A 16,338-nucleotide genomic window follows, 5' to 3' on the forward strand; every position below is an offset into this window, starting at 1 on the left:
CTGAGCTGTGTCCACCCACCCTACCTGCTTCACCAGGCATTGAGTCCAAGGACTCCTAGACCAACTTTCTCATGGGTTCCCACTGGATCTCAGGAGGGTAAGTGCCTGTACTAGTCAGGGTTCTCCAGAGAGACAGAACCAATCGGATATAGGTGGATGGATATATAAGAGCAGATTTACTGAAGGAATTGGCTTATGGAGTTATGGAGGCAGAGAAGTCCCACCACCTGCCATCTGAAAGCTGAAGAACCAGGTAAGCCAGAGGTGAAATTCAATTCCAGCCTGAAGACCTGAGGATCAGGTGGGGCTGGTGGTGCCAGTTCCCATCTGATTCTGAAAGCCTGAAAACCAGAAGCACCAGTGAGCTAGGGCAGGAGAAGATGGACATCTCAGCCCAAGCAGAGAATGAATTTATCTTCTCTCTGTCTTTTTGATGTCTGTCTATTTGGATGCTCAGTGTGAAGCCCACTCACACTGGAGAGGGCCCTCTGCCTTATTCAGTTCACCAACTTAAATGCCCATCTCTTCAGGAAGTATCCTCACAGACACACCCAGAAATAATGTTTTACCAGCTCTCTGGGCATCCCTTTTCTCAGTCTAGTTGACACTAAAACTAACCATCATGGTGATCAACTTTTCCCGAGCCTCTTGTCCAAATTTCTACCACATGTGTCCACTGGGCTAGCCCAAAGTCATTCCAGATTCACCTGTGTCCTAAATTCTCTTAACCTCTGCCCCCATACTTTCTCTCTCTATGTCCTGTAATACCCAGAGGAAAATGTCCCATCACCATAGACACCATGCTCTCCTTCCCCTCTTTGTCAGGGATAGGTCCTCTTGACCCGCCCTCAGATCCATTTCTCCAACTGACCACTCCTGGGTGTCCCTCTGTTTCTGTCCTAGTCCAGGCCTGGTTTTATGGTCCCTGACTGGCTTGCCACCTGCCCTGGCAGCATAGTTCCTCCTCCTCCTCACCCTCAGGGGAGAGCTCAGCAGGAGTTGCCCCCCCCCCACCCCCAGCTCTGAGGGCAGTAGGGACACGGGAACAAGTAAGGGCTGGTACCGCATCCCAGGCTGACTTGGGCCATTCATACCAAGTGCATCTTGGGTCCTGAGGACTTGGGACCAGCACCATGCACGCCCGGTCCCCAGGAGCGGATGGACATGGCTCAGGTCGCTTCAGCTCTCTCCCTGACAGCCTCCTCTCCCCTCACACACCCACCTCCATCACACCCCCAGCAGCCTCCTCATGACCTAGGAGCTCGTCAGAGACCTGAGTGGGTTCAGTGTGTCATATACTCACTCTCCATGTCTGCATATGGGACGATGAGGGGTTTTCATCCCTTCTTTATGCTTATTTATTTACTTGAGATTTTTAAAAATTTATTTAACTTGATATTTAATTTTTTAAAATTTAATTTATTTGGGGTTTTTAAAAAATCAAGTATAATTGATTTACAAGGTTGTGCTAATTTCTGCTGTATAGCAAAGTGATTCAGTAATATATATATATTCTTGTTCATATTATTTTCCATTATAGTTTATTACAGGGTATTATACAATAGTTCCCTGTACTATACAGTATGGAGAAGGAAATGGCAACTCATTCCACTATTCTTGCCTAGAGAATTCCATGGACAGAAGAGCCTGGTGGGCTGCTGTCCATGTGGTAGCACAGAGTCGGACACGACTGAAGCGACTTAGCGTACTATACAGCGGGACCTTGTTGCTTATCCATTCTAACTTCGTGTCTTTTAACCCCAAACTCCCAATCCTTCCCTCCCCAGCCCCCTGCTTATTTATTTTTGATTAATGTATATTATTGGCATAAAGAGGGGGAAAGAGTGATAGGCCTTCTCCACAATGCACACTGGTGGGCTTCATTGTCATCAGACCTTTCCTGGTTCTTTTCCATCTGAAAATGTGGCAGATGGGCCAGGTCAGCAGTCTGGGTTCCTGCCGACCACTCTCATTTTAAGCCTCGTTTTTCTTGGGTGCATTTCTCTCCTCCACTTTGGCTCTTGGCTTCAAGACTATTGTGTTCAGAATCATTGCTGCTTTCCAAGGGACTCTGCTGCTCCTGGGGCAGCGCCTGAGATGGAAAGTACTCCGTGCCCCCGACCCCAGGCTGGGACAAAACCCCCTTCCAGCCCTCCCACCCCACCGCATGGTGTTCCTATTAAGATTCAGGCTGGCTTGGCGGATGAGCTCATTTCTTTTCCAGTAAGCGAGTTGGCTGCTTATGTATTCTCCTGCGGCACCGATGCCAGACACATTTCTCAATCCTCCTCTGGTCGGAGAAGGCCAGGAACAGGCCGTTTCCACCTTTCTTGCGTCAATCTGTCAGGCGGTGGCAGGTGGCTGTGTTGGAAGGCCACCGCCCTCGTCCCCTGCTGTCCAGGGGCCTGTCTGCCTCCAGCTCCGGTGACGTCAGGCGGATGCTCCACCTGCGAACGGGAACAGCTGCCTTTCCCGAGAGGGACTTCCGGTCAGAATCCCCATATGCCTAATGGGACCATGACAGAAGCTGGCAGCTCTCAGCACGCATTCACAGGCACAGGCATTGTTCTCCAAAGCCTCTGAAACAAGCAAGATTTTCACACACACACACACATACACACACCCCACGCCCGTCACTCCCTCAACCCACCCCCAGCAGAGGGGGTAAACTGAGCCCTGTGGTTTCTTCAAATTGAGTGAGGAGGGTCTTGGGTTCCTGTCCAACTCCGGTTCTAATGACAGATGACCTAAAGTGGAGATGCCAGTGCAAATATTTGATGACGGTTTCCCATGATCAGAGTATTATCAGTTAAGACCCAGAGTGTGCTGAGCCCAGTGGCCTGATTTCATTTGCTTTATTCATTCCTTGCTGAGCACTGGCATCCCTTCAGGTTTAGGGACAACTTATATGGGTGTGTTTAAGGGGAGGGGAGAGAGAACCAAGATACCTAAGACGGGATTGCACATCAAGGAGCCTGTCATATGACCGAGAAGGTCATAGGATATGGCTGCTTCAAGGACACAGGCTGAGGAGCAGGGCCTGGGATGACCTCTGGGCTCAGCAGTTCATTTTCAGAAAGGTGCACCCAGGAAAGGGGAGGGTCCGTGCACACAGCTGTGCTGGGAGGACCAGCGGGGGCCTAAGGCCCCAGTAGGGACGTGGTAGAGGCAGAGCCTTCTCCCCTGCCGTCTCTTCCTCCATCACTTCTCAGTCCCCTGCAGAAGGCACGTGCACCCAGGCGACCCATGTCAGCCCAGACTGTGGCAGGGGACCTGTCCCCACTTTTGGCACTAGCCCACCTTGTCCTCACCACTCACTCCAGGGACCTGGCCCTGCACTACTGTCCTTCTCAAGGTGGCACACGTTACCCCGCGAAGCTTCCCCAGAGCAGCACCAGCAGAGAGACGTGAGGCAGGATGTGCTATATTGTTCCAGCACTCTCCTGATTGTCCCCCAAATGTCTGACAAGACCAGAGGACAGGGCTTCCCTGGTGACTCAGTGGTAAAGATTGAGGAGACATGGGTTCAATCCCTGATCTGGTAAGATTCCACATGCCACAGAGCAACTAAGCCTGTGTGCCACAAGTATTGAGCCTGTGCGCTAGATCCTGGGAGCTGCAACTACTGAAGCCTGAGTGCCCTAGAGCCTGTGCGCCAAAACAAGAGAAGCCACTGCAATGAGAAGCAGCTAGAGGGTGGCCCCCACTCTCTGCAACTAGAGAAAGGTCTGCACAGCAGCAGAGACCCAGCACAGCCAAGATTAAAAAAAAAAAAAAAAACAGAGGACACACCAGGATTCCTTGGCGACCCTTCCTCTCCCCTCTTTGGGCTTCTTTATTGTCTTTTACTTCCTTCCCATTCCTACTTGCCTCCTTTCTTCCTCATCTCCCCAACACTTCCTCCCCATACCTACCTGCATGGACAGAGCACGCTGTGCTGGTCCTCAGGGTCCCAGGCCTCAGGGGTGCCTTCGATGATAGCTCATCTTGGGGCTGACTCCATACTTCACTATGTGCGTGCTTCAAAGGAGCCCCCACCTCAGTCTTAGTAAGATGTGTTATTCTTATATATACGGCTTCTCATGGCTTGCACATGATGCTATAATCCCAGAGCGCCCATGAAAGGAACGCCTTGGCCTCTTGCTCTTCCCAGGGACAAAGCAGAGAGGTGTGAGAAGTGATTCCAATAACATCTACATATTGCTTGGTATATTACTACTGGTGTATTATTGCTTGGTATAATTTTATTGGCAAAACTACAGTGGCTCAGACGGTAAAGTATCTTCCTGCAATGCAGGAGCCCCAGGTTCAATCCCTGGGTCAGGAAGATCCCCTGGAGAAGGGAATGGCAAACCACTCCAGTATTCTTGCCTGGAGAATTCCATGGACAGAGGAACCTGGTAGCCTATAGTCCATGGGGTCGCAAAGAGTTGGATACAACTGAGCTACCAACAGTTTCACTTTCACTTTCATAGTATTATTGAAACAGTCTTGTGCAAGGTCCTGGCAGATGGAGTTGGGGAGGGACACTGAGCCAGATCAGATCTGGTGCTCTCCCACAAGAATTGCTCTTTGCAGGAGATGGAGAGCACTTGGCTGAAACAGGAAGGGAAGAATCAAGAAACAGTATCCATCTGGAGTAAGTCATCCTGACAGAAATCAGGAACGGCTCCTTGGAAGGGGCAGCATTTGAGACTTTGATGATGCGTTACAATTGAAGGGATTGAAGAAGAGATGGGAGAGGGCAGTCTGGGCTGGAGAAGCGCTGGAAGAGGGCGAGGAGGCCTACAACATATGCTGTGTATAGAGAGTGTGTGAGCACCAGGCTGTGCGGAGTGTGCAGAGGGAGATGAGCCCAGGCTGAGAGATCAGGGCCGGGTTCAGGGTGGCCCAGAGGGCAGGTGAAGCAAAGGACCCGTGTCCTGGAGGCAAGCAGGAATGATGAAGGCCAACAGGGTGCCTATCTGTGACTGAAAGGACAGGTCCAAGGAGACACTCGAGTGTTGAAGGAAGAAGTGATCGGCCCTGTACTTTAGTTAGCTCTTCTCAAAATGCGAAAGGACTTCATGATCAGATAGATGTGGGAAATGTTGCATGTTTATTTGCTGCAGAATCTCTCAGAGCCTTTTATCTGCATTAAAAATTCAGAAGCAAGATTGGCAGTGAGTGGAGGGGAGGTGGGGTGCGGCCTTTTCCAGTGCACGTGACAAAAGGACTTTGTGGGTTAGGGTTAAGGACGCACTCCCGTGAACTGCCGACCCCAGGGGCCGTCATTCTGGGGCTGTTGGAGGGTGGGCGGAGTTGGGGGAGAGCTCAGAACCTGTCCCTGGGGATGCTGAGGAGGGGGGTGGCTAGTAGCCAGGGTGGGATCCTCGCTGGGTGACAGCTGGTAGCTGCATGGTTCCTCCTCTTGGTGGGCCAGGTACCTCGGAGGAAGGAAGTAGGACACAGAAGGCCTGGAGGCTGCAAACTGGGGTGGGACTCAGGCTCCTCCGGTTTCTGCAGAGCACAGGCCGGGCAGACCCTGGCTGAGGCCTCATCCCTGCTGTTCCCTTTCTTTCCCGTCATGGCTCGCCTTTTCCAGGAGGGTTGTCCTGCTGGAGCCTTGCCAGCTTCCTTCCTTCCAGGCACCTGAACAGCTTTTTGGGGGTCTGCTCCCTTCAGTCTCTCGGGTTTCTGCTCAGAACCGCGTGCTCCGGGCAGGGCTCTCTGGGCCTGAGTGCAGGGCTGGGTGCCCTCCACAGTCATTCCCTGCTGGCCCCGACATGGGAACCTCCCAGGGAGCAGTGCCACCCTGGACAGTGACCTGGCCTCTCTCTACAGGAAGCATAGAGGGGACCGGTGAGATTCCTGAGGCAAAGGGAAGCGAGGGCCAAGGTGACGGCTCAGGAGGGGCCCTGGGAAAGCCGGGGAAGCTGTGGATTGCTAGGGGGAGGTGGGGCCGTGGGGCTAACTTCACTGGACAGCAGGGTGCTGCGGGTGGCTGGTGAGCAGGAGGAGACAGTGAAGGCCCGGTGTGCAAGGATGTGAGGTGTGAAGACTGGCATGGTGCCAGGGGCTGGGAAGCCACCACACCCAACTTCCCAGACCTCAGCCCTGCAGTTCTCAAGGGGATGTGGAAGGACACACAGCAGACTTCAAGCCCGGCGGGTGCAGCCGGCTGTCCCCTTCCCTCCCTTACACTTGCTCTGCGCTGTATTCTGAGGCAGCTTCTGAGTGGGTCTGGACTCTTCTTCTGGAGACGCCTATGTGAGAGGTGGGGAGAGGCTGGGGCAGCAGAGGAAGAGAATGGGCTGCCGGTGGAGGGGAGGCGCTTGGGCTGCAGAAGACAGGTAGGCACTGACCTCCAGCCCAATGGAGACCTGGATGCATTTTACCTGCAGTTTCACGCAGTCCCACAGGCCGGGGCCAGGCACCCACCCCGCAGCACCAGTCACACACACTCGGAAGTAGCCCAGCTGTGAACAGACCTTTCCTGCTCAGAGCTGGGGTCACAACCCCAGACAGCTGCACAAGCGGGGCCCCTCCAAAAACCAGCAGGAGCATTCCTGGCACAGCCCTTACAGCTGACGCCATCCCTCCCCCAACCTCCCTGATGAGGTATTTGAACTTCTGACGCCCTCTACGTGCAGGACAAGCCTGGTGATGTCACCGACTGATGTCACCGGCTGCAAAGGAACAGGAGTATGCTTCGGTTTTCCCCCTGAGTGCCCAGGTGTGCAGTCCATCCCCCACTGCTGCTGGAGTGTGGTGGGGCTGGTGGGCAGGTAGGGAACTCCTGAGGTTCTGATGTCACTCAGGCTCAGGCCACAGGTGGAAGCCCTGAAGGGCATGCTCCTGCTGCTGCCTTCTTCTCCCCTCTCACACCAACAAATGGCCCCAAGGAGGTGGCAGGCCTAATGCTGTCCACGTAGCTCTGTCCGGCGGCAGGCTCTCTGACCTCTGGCTCCTGCTGGGCTCAGACGTCAGGAGGCACCGACAAATCGCGAAGAGGGACCTGGGAGCATTTCTTCTCCCTGTTCCTCCACTGCCAGGTTGCACTGGGTGGCCACATCCTCTACTAAATGCCTGGCTTCTGTCAAGCCCCGTCTCCAGGGCAACGGCCACACCCTCCCCTTGTCCCTTCAAACCTCAAGACGTCACTGCTCACTGCTCTCTGCCCTCCCCCACCTTTATAGACCGACTCTCTATTATCAGATGTCCTTGTTCGGGTGCACCGAGGTCCCAGCTGGTGCCACTGGCTGGAGGCTGCTTGTTCTACCATGGCTCTCCTTGGATTTATTCCATGCCTTTGACAGGCATTCAGTGGGCATCTACCGGGTACACCAGGCCTGTGTAGGTACCACTATAGGGAAGAGTAAGACTTGGGTCCTGACCCACAATAGCCTGAGCCACAGTGGGGAAGGAGGTGGGAGGGACCGTCAGGGGCCTGTGATCCCAGGGCCCCCGGTGTCCTTCTCAATATCCCAATGCATGTCCCAGGAGGGGAAAACGGTACCTGTGTCAGTGTTGTGGAGTGGTTCACTGCATCATAAGTCAGTGTCCACATTATTTTTATTGGTACTCCAGTGCTACCATTTCTCATTCTTTATCAGGATGGTCAAGAAAACCATCTACGGCAGGATAGATTGTCCTCCCTTCATTCTTGCCATACTCTGGTTTGGCACGTGGGACGAGAAAGTCATGTAGCTGGGTACACACACACCAGCATGCAAAACATTATTTCTGTAGGAACAAATGTATGTGCATAGACACACAAATAGTCTACAGGTATCCACACCAGCTTACAACTGTGCCCCCTCTGGGGTTGTATTAATAGACAGCAGCAAAGAGGAGATTTAACTTTATCCAGAAGGTCTGAGTTTTATTTTTTTTTCAGGAGTCATTGTTTGTTTTGTAAATCAGTACAAGTTCCTGGATTGGTTTTGTAACTTAATCTTATTGAAGTATAACTGATTTACAATGTTGTTTTAGTTTCTAGTGAAACTATTAATATCAGGGCTTCCCTGATGGCTCAGTTGGTAAAGAATCCGCCTGCAATGCAGGAGACCCCGGCTCGATTCCTGGGTTGGGAAGATCCGCTGGAGAAGGGATAGGCTACCCACTCCAGTATTCTTGGGTTTCTCTTGTGGCTCAGCTGGTAAAGAATCTTCCCGCGATGCGGGAGACCTGGGTTCAGTCCCTGGATTGGAAGGATCCCCTGGAGAATGGAAAGGCTACCCACTCCAGTATTCTGGCCTGGAGAGTTCCATGGACTATATAGTCCATGGGGTGGCAAAGAGTCGGACACAACTGAGCAACTTTCACTTCACTTTCTTTAGTTTCTGGTGAAACTACTAATACAAGGTGATTCAGATGTATATAACTGATTCAGGGGTGTGTGTGTGTGTGTACACGCGCACACACGCGCGCTCAGTCGTGTCCAACTTTTTGCAACCCCAGGGACTGTAACCCACCAGGCATCTCTGTCCATGGGATTCTCCAGGCAAGAATATTGGAGTGGGTTGCCATTTCCTCCTCCAGAGGATCTTCCTGACCCAGGGATCAAACTCGCGTCTCATGTCTCCTGCATCGGTAGGTGTGTTCCACTAGCGCCTCCGGGGAAGCCTAATATAGATATTGTTTTCCATGTTCTTTTCCATTATGGTTTATTATAGGATATTGAATTTATCTATTTTTATTTATTTATTTATTCTATGGCTGTGCTGGGTCTTCGTTGCTGCGGGGGCTTTTCTGTCGTTGCGGCGAGCACTGGCTACTCTTCGTGGTGGTGTGCGGGCGTGTCTTTGCCGTGTCTTCTGTTACTGTGGAGCACAGACTCTAGGTGTGTGAGCCTCAGTAGTTGTGGTTCCTGGGCTCTTGAGGACAGGTTGGATAGTTGCAGCACACAGGCTTAGTTGCTCTACTGCATAGGGGATCTTCCTGGACCAGGGATTGAATCTGTGCTTCCTGCATTGACAGGTGGATTCTTTTTCATTGAGCCACCAGGGAAGCCCTGTTGTTTATTTTAGATATAGTAGTTTGTATCTGAGCCTGGTAGGCTGCAGTCCATGGGGTCACGAAGAGTCGGACACTTACTGAGTGACTTCACTTTCACTTTTCACTTTCATGCATTGGAGAAGGAAATGGCAACCCACTCCAGTGTTCTTGCCTGGAGAATCCCAGGGACGGTGGAGCCTGATGGGCTGCTGTCTATGGGGTCACACAGAGTCGGACACAACTGAAGCAACTTAGCAGCAGCTGCAGCAGGTTATATCTGCTAATCCCAAACTCCCAATTTATCTCTTCCCCACCCTTTTTCCTCTTTGGTAACGGTAAGTTTGTTTTCCATGTCTGTGAGTCTATTTCTGTTTACGTTTCATAAGTTAATTTATGTCATATTTTAAATTCCACATTTAAGTGATATCATATGAAATTAGTCTTTCTCTTTCTGAGTTACAGTACTTAGTATGATAATCTCTAGATCCATCCATGTTGCTGCAAATGGCATTATTTCATTCTTTTTGATGGTTGAGTGGTAGTCCATTGTATACATGTATCACATCTTCTTTATCCATTCATCTGTCAACGAACATTTAGGTTGTATCCATGTCTTGACTACTGTAAATAGTGCTGCTATGAAAACAGGAGTGCATATATCTTTTCAAATTATAGTTTTGTTCAGGTACATGCCCAGGAGTGGGATTTGCTCTTCCTATGTTAATCCTATCTTTAGTTTTATGAGGAACATTCTTACTATTTCCTATAGTGGCCACACCAGTTTATATTCCCACAAACAGTGTCGGAGGATTCCCTTTCTCCACACCCTCTCCAGGCTTTGTTATTTGTAGACTTTTTAACGATGGTCATTCTGACTAGTGTGAGGTGGTACCTCACTGTAGTGGTGATTTGCATTTCTCTAATAATCAGTGATATTGAGGATCTTTTCATATGCCTGTTGGCCACCTGTATGTCTTTTTTGGAGAAATGTTTATTTAGGTCTTCTGCCCACTTTTTTTTTGTTTGTTTGTTTTGCAGTTTCAGTACCAATAAGGTTTTATTCATTGTATATTCCCAAGGAAAAGAAAGGGAAGGGAAAAGGGTCAGCAAATACGTTACAAAATGATAGCAAATGGGAAGGGAAGTACCTGGCACAGCAAAACCAGCCGTCAAATGAACACTGCCCAGATGGGGTCACCAAGGCCCAGGGGGCTATGTCTCCTGCAGTTCAGGAATGAGAAGGGATGAGGGAAAGAACAGATGGGTACATGCTTTTCTACCCTCCCTCCCTATAAATTCAAGATTTCATACAAAGCTTTGGTTTCTAGCAGTAAACATGGAGTTACATTGGCCCATCTGCTATTAAACAATGTTGTGGCTACTTTGACGTAAGTTTCTTGCACCCGCATAATCGTTCCTGAGTGACTTGGATATATATTCATCTTTCCTTTCGTGGTCTCCCAGCCCATCTTCTACATAGAAAGCCCTCTTTATTGCTCCTCTCTACCCTTGGATTATAAATTAAAGTTGGTCTTAATCCATCCAAATATAGCAGTCCTAGCATGAATCAAATCAAGGAATGGACATGACTCAAGATTGGGAACAAGGGATGGAGAGATCTTAGCTTCTTCAGGATTTTTGCACAAATCGTTTAATTGCAGATACCCCACAAATTTAACATATAGTTATATGGTCTGTTTTGGGAGGCACAAAGGTGGAAAGAGGAGGGGGTAGAAATTTAGTTTTTAGGACAGATCTTGTTTGAAATAGGAAATAAAGGAAGGGGAACACAAAAGAAAGTGCGATTCAAGATGATCCTGCTTCAAGAAATGGGGCCCCCAAGCTTATGTTTCTTTTTGCCTGGTGCAGAACATTTTGTCAAAGATGCTTTGGCTATTTTTCTCAATATAAAAAGAAGTTTGTAAAAAATAAAACCCCAAAAGAATATGGAGAAGACCAACACGTTATATTTACACAAACTAGACCACCTAGAAGTCACCAAATCAGCTACTTGTGAAGTCCTACAAAGCCCAGACAGATATAATAACTAGAAGGGGCAGCAGTTGGCGGAGGTAGGGATCAGACACGCATCACCCAATGCGTTCTATTGTATTTGCCCCATGACAACACAGTGAGGTAGGTCAGCAGTGATCTCACAGCATGTAAATGAACCCCGCCTCCACTTTCTCCTTTAGCTGCTGCCAAGTCGCTTCAGTCGTGTCCGACCCTGTGTGATCCCATAGATGGCAGCCCACCAAGCTCCCCCGTCCCTGGGATTCTCCAGGCAAGAACACTGGAGTGGGTTGCCATTTCCTTCTCCAATGCATGAAAGTGAAAAGTGAAAGTGAAGTTGTTCAGTCATGTCCTACTCTTAGCGACCCCATGAACTGCAGCCTACCAGGCTCCTCCATCCATGGGATTTTCCAGGCAAGAGTACTGGAGTGGGGTGCCATTGCCTTTTCCGTCTCCTTTAGCTGCCATGATACTAATCACTGCTTCAGCAGGGCAGGACCCTGGCTCTGGGAACCAAAAGAAGCCATTGCTGATGGTCCCTCTGGAAGCCAAGGAGAAAAACCCCAGAATAGTTTAAGATCTTGTCCTTGCTTCACATATCCATCCTTGGGCAGCTCAAGATGGGTACAGAGGCATTGTTCTTAAAAACCTCTCCTTACCAACTTCCATTTCTTATAAAAACACACACTTACACCCTGTTGTGCAGGGTCGGCCTAGCCCAGTCAGGTGAAGGATGGATCTGGTACATAAAGCGAGTCTTGTGCCCTGGGATTATTGATCTGGAACAGGAATCCTTTATCACACATATAGATGACCTTTGCCTAATCTTGGCTTCCCCTCCCTGCACTTCTTACCTGACCCAGCCTCTCCTAACCTCTCTGCACCATGTTTTCCTGTTCAGACCAATTTCCAATCTTTCAGTAGGAAGGAGACCCAAGTCATAGGGCAACCCAGTTAAAACCTAGTCTTTCATGAAACGCTGAAGATGGAGGGGTTTCAAGAAGATACTATAGCAGAAGAGCCACCTCTAATTGGCAAAAATAAGGTAGTTCAATAGGCTGTTGCTGCTGCTGCTAAGTCGCTTCAGTTGTGTCTGACGCTGTGCGACCCCATAGACAGCAGCTCCCTGGATTCCCCGTCCCTGGGATTCTCCAGGCAAGAACACTGGAGTGGGTTGCCATTTCCTTCTCCAATGCATGAAAGTGAAAAGTGAAAGTGAAGTCGCTCAGTCGTGTCCGACTCTTATCGACCCCATGGACTGCAGCCCACCAGGCTCCTCCATCCATGGGATTTTCCAGGCAAGAGTACTCCAAATAGTTGTTCTCTCTGGTGGTGCAGTAACAAAAAGCATTCCTGCCATGCAGACCTGGAGCTGCTGCCTACTTATCCCTGAGATTACTCATGAACCTGAGAACACAGTGCAGGAATGAGGGCCTTAGATTAAAATACACAAAATACAAAACCAGAATATTTATATTACAGGGAAAAAAAATTAAAATGCACAAGATACGTCATTCACACACAGCCAGTGCAGTTGACATTCTGGAGAAAGCGGGACCCAAGGTACAGTCAGCAAAGGCAGCAAATAAATAATATTGTGTTGGCCCAGGTTGGGGTGAGAATGAGCTTAGAAGCGGCAGGTCTGCAGCTGTTCCCTCGATCACCCCTTTTGCCTGTCATCACAACCCACTCCTTGAGACATTTCTCAGCATTCTGTCCCAAGAGGGGGTTATGAGGAGAGAAAATGAGGAAAACCCTGCCACCCCGCTGAGATGTTTCCTCCCACGGAATGTAGTGGCTTGTGGGTTGGGTCCATCAATCTGTTCTCTTCTTAATCTTTACGCTCTGATATGGGAAATATTATTCCACATTCTTCTTTAAGAGTCAGACAACTTCCCTACCCAGGCCACTTTCAAAAGCTGGAGATTCTGGGGTTGGAGACTCAGATAAAGCATGCAGGGAGGGTTAACCCCCAAAGCCCTCATGTGCATTTGGATAGGGCTGATTGGAGTTTCTTTGCCTCACCCCTTCTTCCCACCAAGAGGGAAGAAGAGGTGATTCTGTGGACTCTAGCCTCAGATATATGGCAGTGCCAGCTGCTCCCTACCCACCCTGTCCCCACTTTCTCCACTCTGCCGATTGATGCCTGCTCCTCAAAATTTTCTGATCACAAAAGGATAGCCCCCACCCACTGTGACTTGATTCTGGGCCTTAGGGAGCATGACAGAGCTATGGATCTCTTCTTCCTCCTCCGGAAAGTAGGCTGGCTTTCCCTGGGAGCTGGGAGCTTGCTGGGCCTTCAGTGGGCACGAGGCTACCACGTGGCTGATGCTCTGGCAGAAGTGGCACTTCTTGGGCTGGGGTGGCAGTTTGCATTCCTTGGCGTGATGGTCTAGACCTGCACAGTTGTAGCGCCTGTCTCCCTTGATGTGTGTTTCTGCATATTCTTCCCTTTGGGCCGCCTTTCACTCTCAATACAGAACACCCCACCAGGGCCGGTGACTCGGATAGATTCCAGGCCCTTGGTGGACTTCTTAAAGGTGAACTCCACGGCCTCACCCCACTTCAGGCTCCAGAAGCCCTCCATGTACAGCTTACTCTGGTGCACAAAGACATCCACCGGGGGGTCGAGTGCGACCCCTGTGCGAGCGGTCATGGACAGGAAGCCAAACCCCATGTGCTCGTTGAACCACTTACAGATGCCAGCAGCTGCAGCTCCTCAGCTGCGCTGCCCTCGTCCTCCGGCATCTTCTCCGGCGCTTTGGTGCAGCCACCTGCAAACTGCTGGTTTGACACAGAGCCCATGGTAGTCAGCTGAGCCGGCGATCCCGGGCCCCTTCTCCGGTGGCTGCTGGCCCCAGAGAAGTCTAGAGGCAAAGGGGTGGCCCGGGGAAGAGGCAGCTACATCTTCCCCAGGTCTGCCCACTTTTTGATTGGTTTATTTGGTTTATATTTTGGTTGTTGTTGAGCTGTTTGTATATTTTGGAAATAAGCCCTTATCAGCTGCATTGTTTGCAAATATTTTCTTTCAGTCCATAGGTTGTTTTTGTTTTGTTTATGGTTACCTTTGCTGTGTAAAAGCTTATTAATTTGATTATGCCTCATTTGTTCATTTTTGCTTTTATTTCTGTTGCCTTGGGAGACTGACTATAACGTCTGGGTTTTTAATGAAAAATGTATTTGTGTATTTCTTGAGTAAATAAAATGCAATAATTTAAAAGAAAATATAATGAGGAAATATCTTATTCAGAATGCTGCTGCTGCTGCTAAGTCGCTTCAGTCGTGTCCGACTCTGTGTGACCCCATAGACGGCAGCCCACCAGGCTCCACCGTCCCTGCGATTCTCCAGGCAAGAACACTGGTGTGGGTTGCCATTTCCTTCTCCAGTGCATGAAAGTGAAAAGTGAAATAGGACCTCTGTAATATTGAAAGTATATAGAATGCTCAGAAATTGTGAAAAAAGCTAAACACATAAAAAACTAGAACTACATATGGTTGGTCCAGTAACTCTTACCTAATCAGGTCTGTTTAGTCACTGTTTACTGAGCTGATGGTCTGGATAGAGGAAGGTGGACTCAACCTTCTATCCCAGGAGGGACTGGCCTCTGAGAGCCAGGAGAGGGACTCACCCAATCAGCGAAACAGGGGGAGGTTTCCAGGAGTGACCCTAAGCAGTAAGGCAAGTAAGGCAAGTGGCAGGTGGTGGTGGGGATGGGAAAAGGGGAGAAGTGGTCCTGGCAGAGAGAGAAGCATGAGATAATCCTTTTGGTAGAGGGACCCAAAGCTTCCCCCACTTTCCTGTCCTGGAGGAAGGGGCCCAGTCCCTGGCCTTCGTGAGCCACCACCCTTGCAAGGGAGGGCCCGTGTCACACTTCACCACTCACTGGCTGACCAGGGCACTCACTCTGATCTTAGCTGATGGACATGGTCCTCAAGGCCTCCATCGCAGCGGGGAAATCCTTGGAAAGCCGGGGTCATGGAAAAGAAGGCTACACGCCTTGGCCATCTTGTTTCTCCAGGGACCCTGTCATTACACTGGTGATAAACCTGCTGTTTTTCCCAGTTAGCAGCCTTAATACCTCATGAAAGCCATTAACAGGCTGGTGCAGTGGCTACACATCTTTTGATGTAATTAGCAATGTTGTTAGCCTAATCCATAATCGATACTCGGGTAATTGCTTCCTTGGGTTTGTATTTAGTCCTTGGGGTCTTGGCATCATGAGGATCATCTGTCTCCAGATGTGATAATGAGTGTGTGTCAGTCACTGACAGCCCTGCTTACCCAGGACCCCTCAAGGGACAGCTCAGCAAGCAGACACTGATGGTCAGGCTTTGTCCCCAGTGTCCAGGAGCCTTCGGAGGATGTGGTTGCAGCGAAACCTGGGTCCATCAAGGGCTTGGGTTCCTGCTCTGGGAGTAGAGGTCAAAGGGTGGTCCCAGGGAAAGCTCAGACCCTCCCCCTCTGTATACTGACACTCTTCCAGAAGATTCTAGGGATAATACTGAGGATGGTCCCCCAACTAAAGGTGATGAGACATCATGTCCTTCATATTCTTCCTCCTCATGCTCCCTCAGCTCTTCCCCTCCAAGCCCAGCACACTGTGGCCTGCCTTCCCAGCTTGCTGGGAAGTCTGGGGCTGAGCCCAGTGCAATTTCCTCTCTCTCTGAGGCTGGCGACAGTGATGGCAGCTCAAGGTCAGGCCAGAGCGGCAGGAGAGGAGCCTGTCAAAGGCAGTCCTTATGAATGGGTTCTCATCCGACTGTAATTGGAATTAATATTGAGACTCCGCTTCCAGGAACTTCCCCAGCAGACAAATCTGGGCTGCAGAGGTCTGGGCTGGAATGCTCCGAGAGCCAGCCATAAATCTCTCCCCAACATGACGATGCACAAGCTAATTGCTCTGGAAGTACACAGCATGTCATTCTGTGTCCTCCCAGGCTCGATCCCCTTGCTGGGAACAGGGCCAGGGAGAGGTGGACGGGAGCTGGCAAAGTCACGGTGAAGGAAAACATTTTAATTCATTTAATTATGAGTCTCAGAAAACCAAGCTCTGTTTCTTCTTGAGCTAGTCAAAGGAAATGAGATATGACACTTCCCACCCCCACCTTCCCCTTGGATAAGCTGGAAGTGTTGGATGTGGGCAGCATCAGGCTGAGTGCATCCAGGAGCAGGTCCTATAGGGGGCAGTGGTCCAGCCCGAGCAGGCCTGTGCCCCCCAGCCCCTGATCAGCACCCTCCCCCTTCCTCTCACTCTCTCACACACACATAATCAGCATTATCTCTTTCCCTTCACAATGGACAAAGTTTCATGTTGGATCTACACTTTCTAAGTATGTGCTTGATAA

General features: G+C 50.1%; 1 pseudogene; it reads right to left on the minus strand.

The window, feature by feature from the left end:
- Window positions 1-2,335: 2,335 nt before the first annotated feature.
- Window positions 2,336-13,866, minus strand: LOC785075 (protein lin-28 homolog A-like; annotated as a pseudogene).
- Window positions 13,867-16,338: the final 2,472 nt, after the last annotated feature.

The sequence above is a fragment of the Bos taurus genome, chromosome 28 (assembly GCF_002263795.3).
Source record: "Bos taurus isolate L1 Dominette 01449 registration number 42190680 breed Hereford chromosome 28, ARS-UCD2.0, whole genome shotgun sequence".
NCBI lineage: Eukaryota > Metazoa > Chordata > Mammalia > Artiodactyla > Bovidae > Bos > Bos taurus.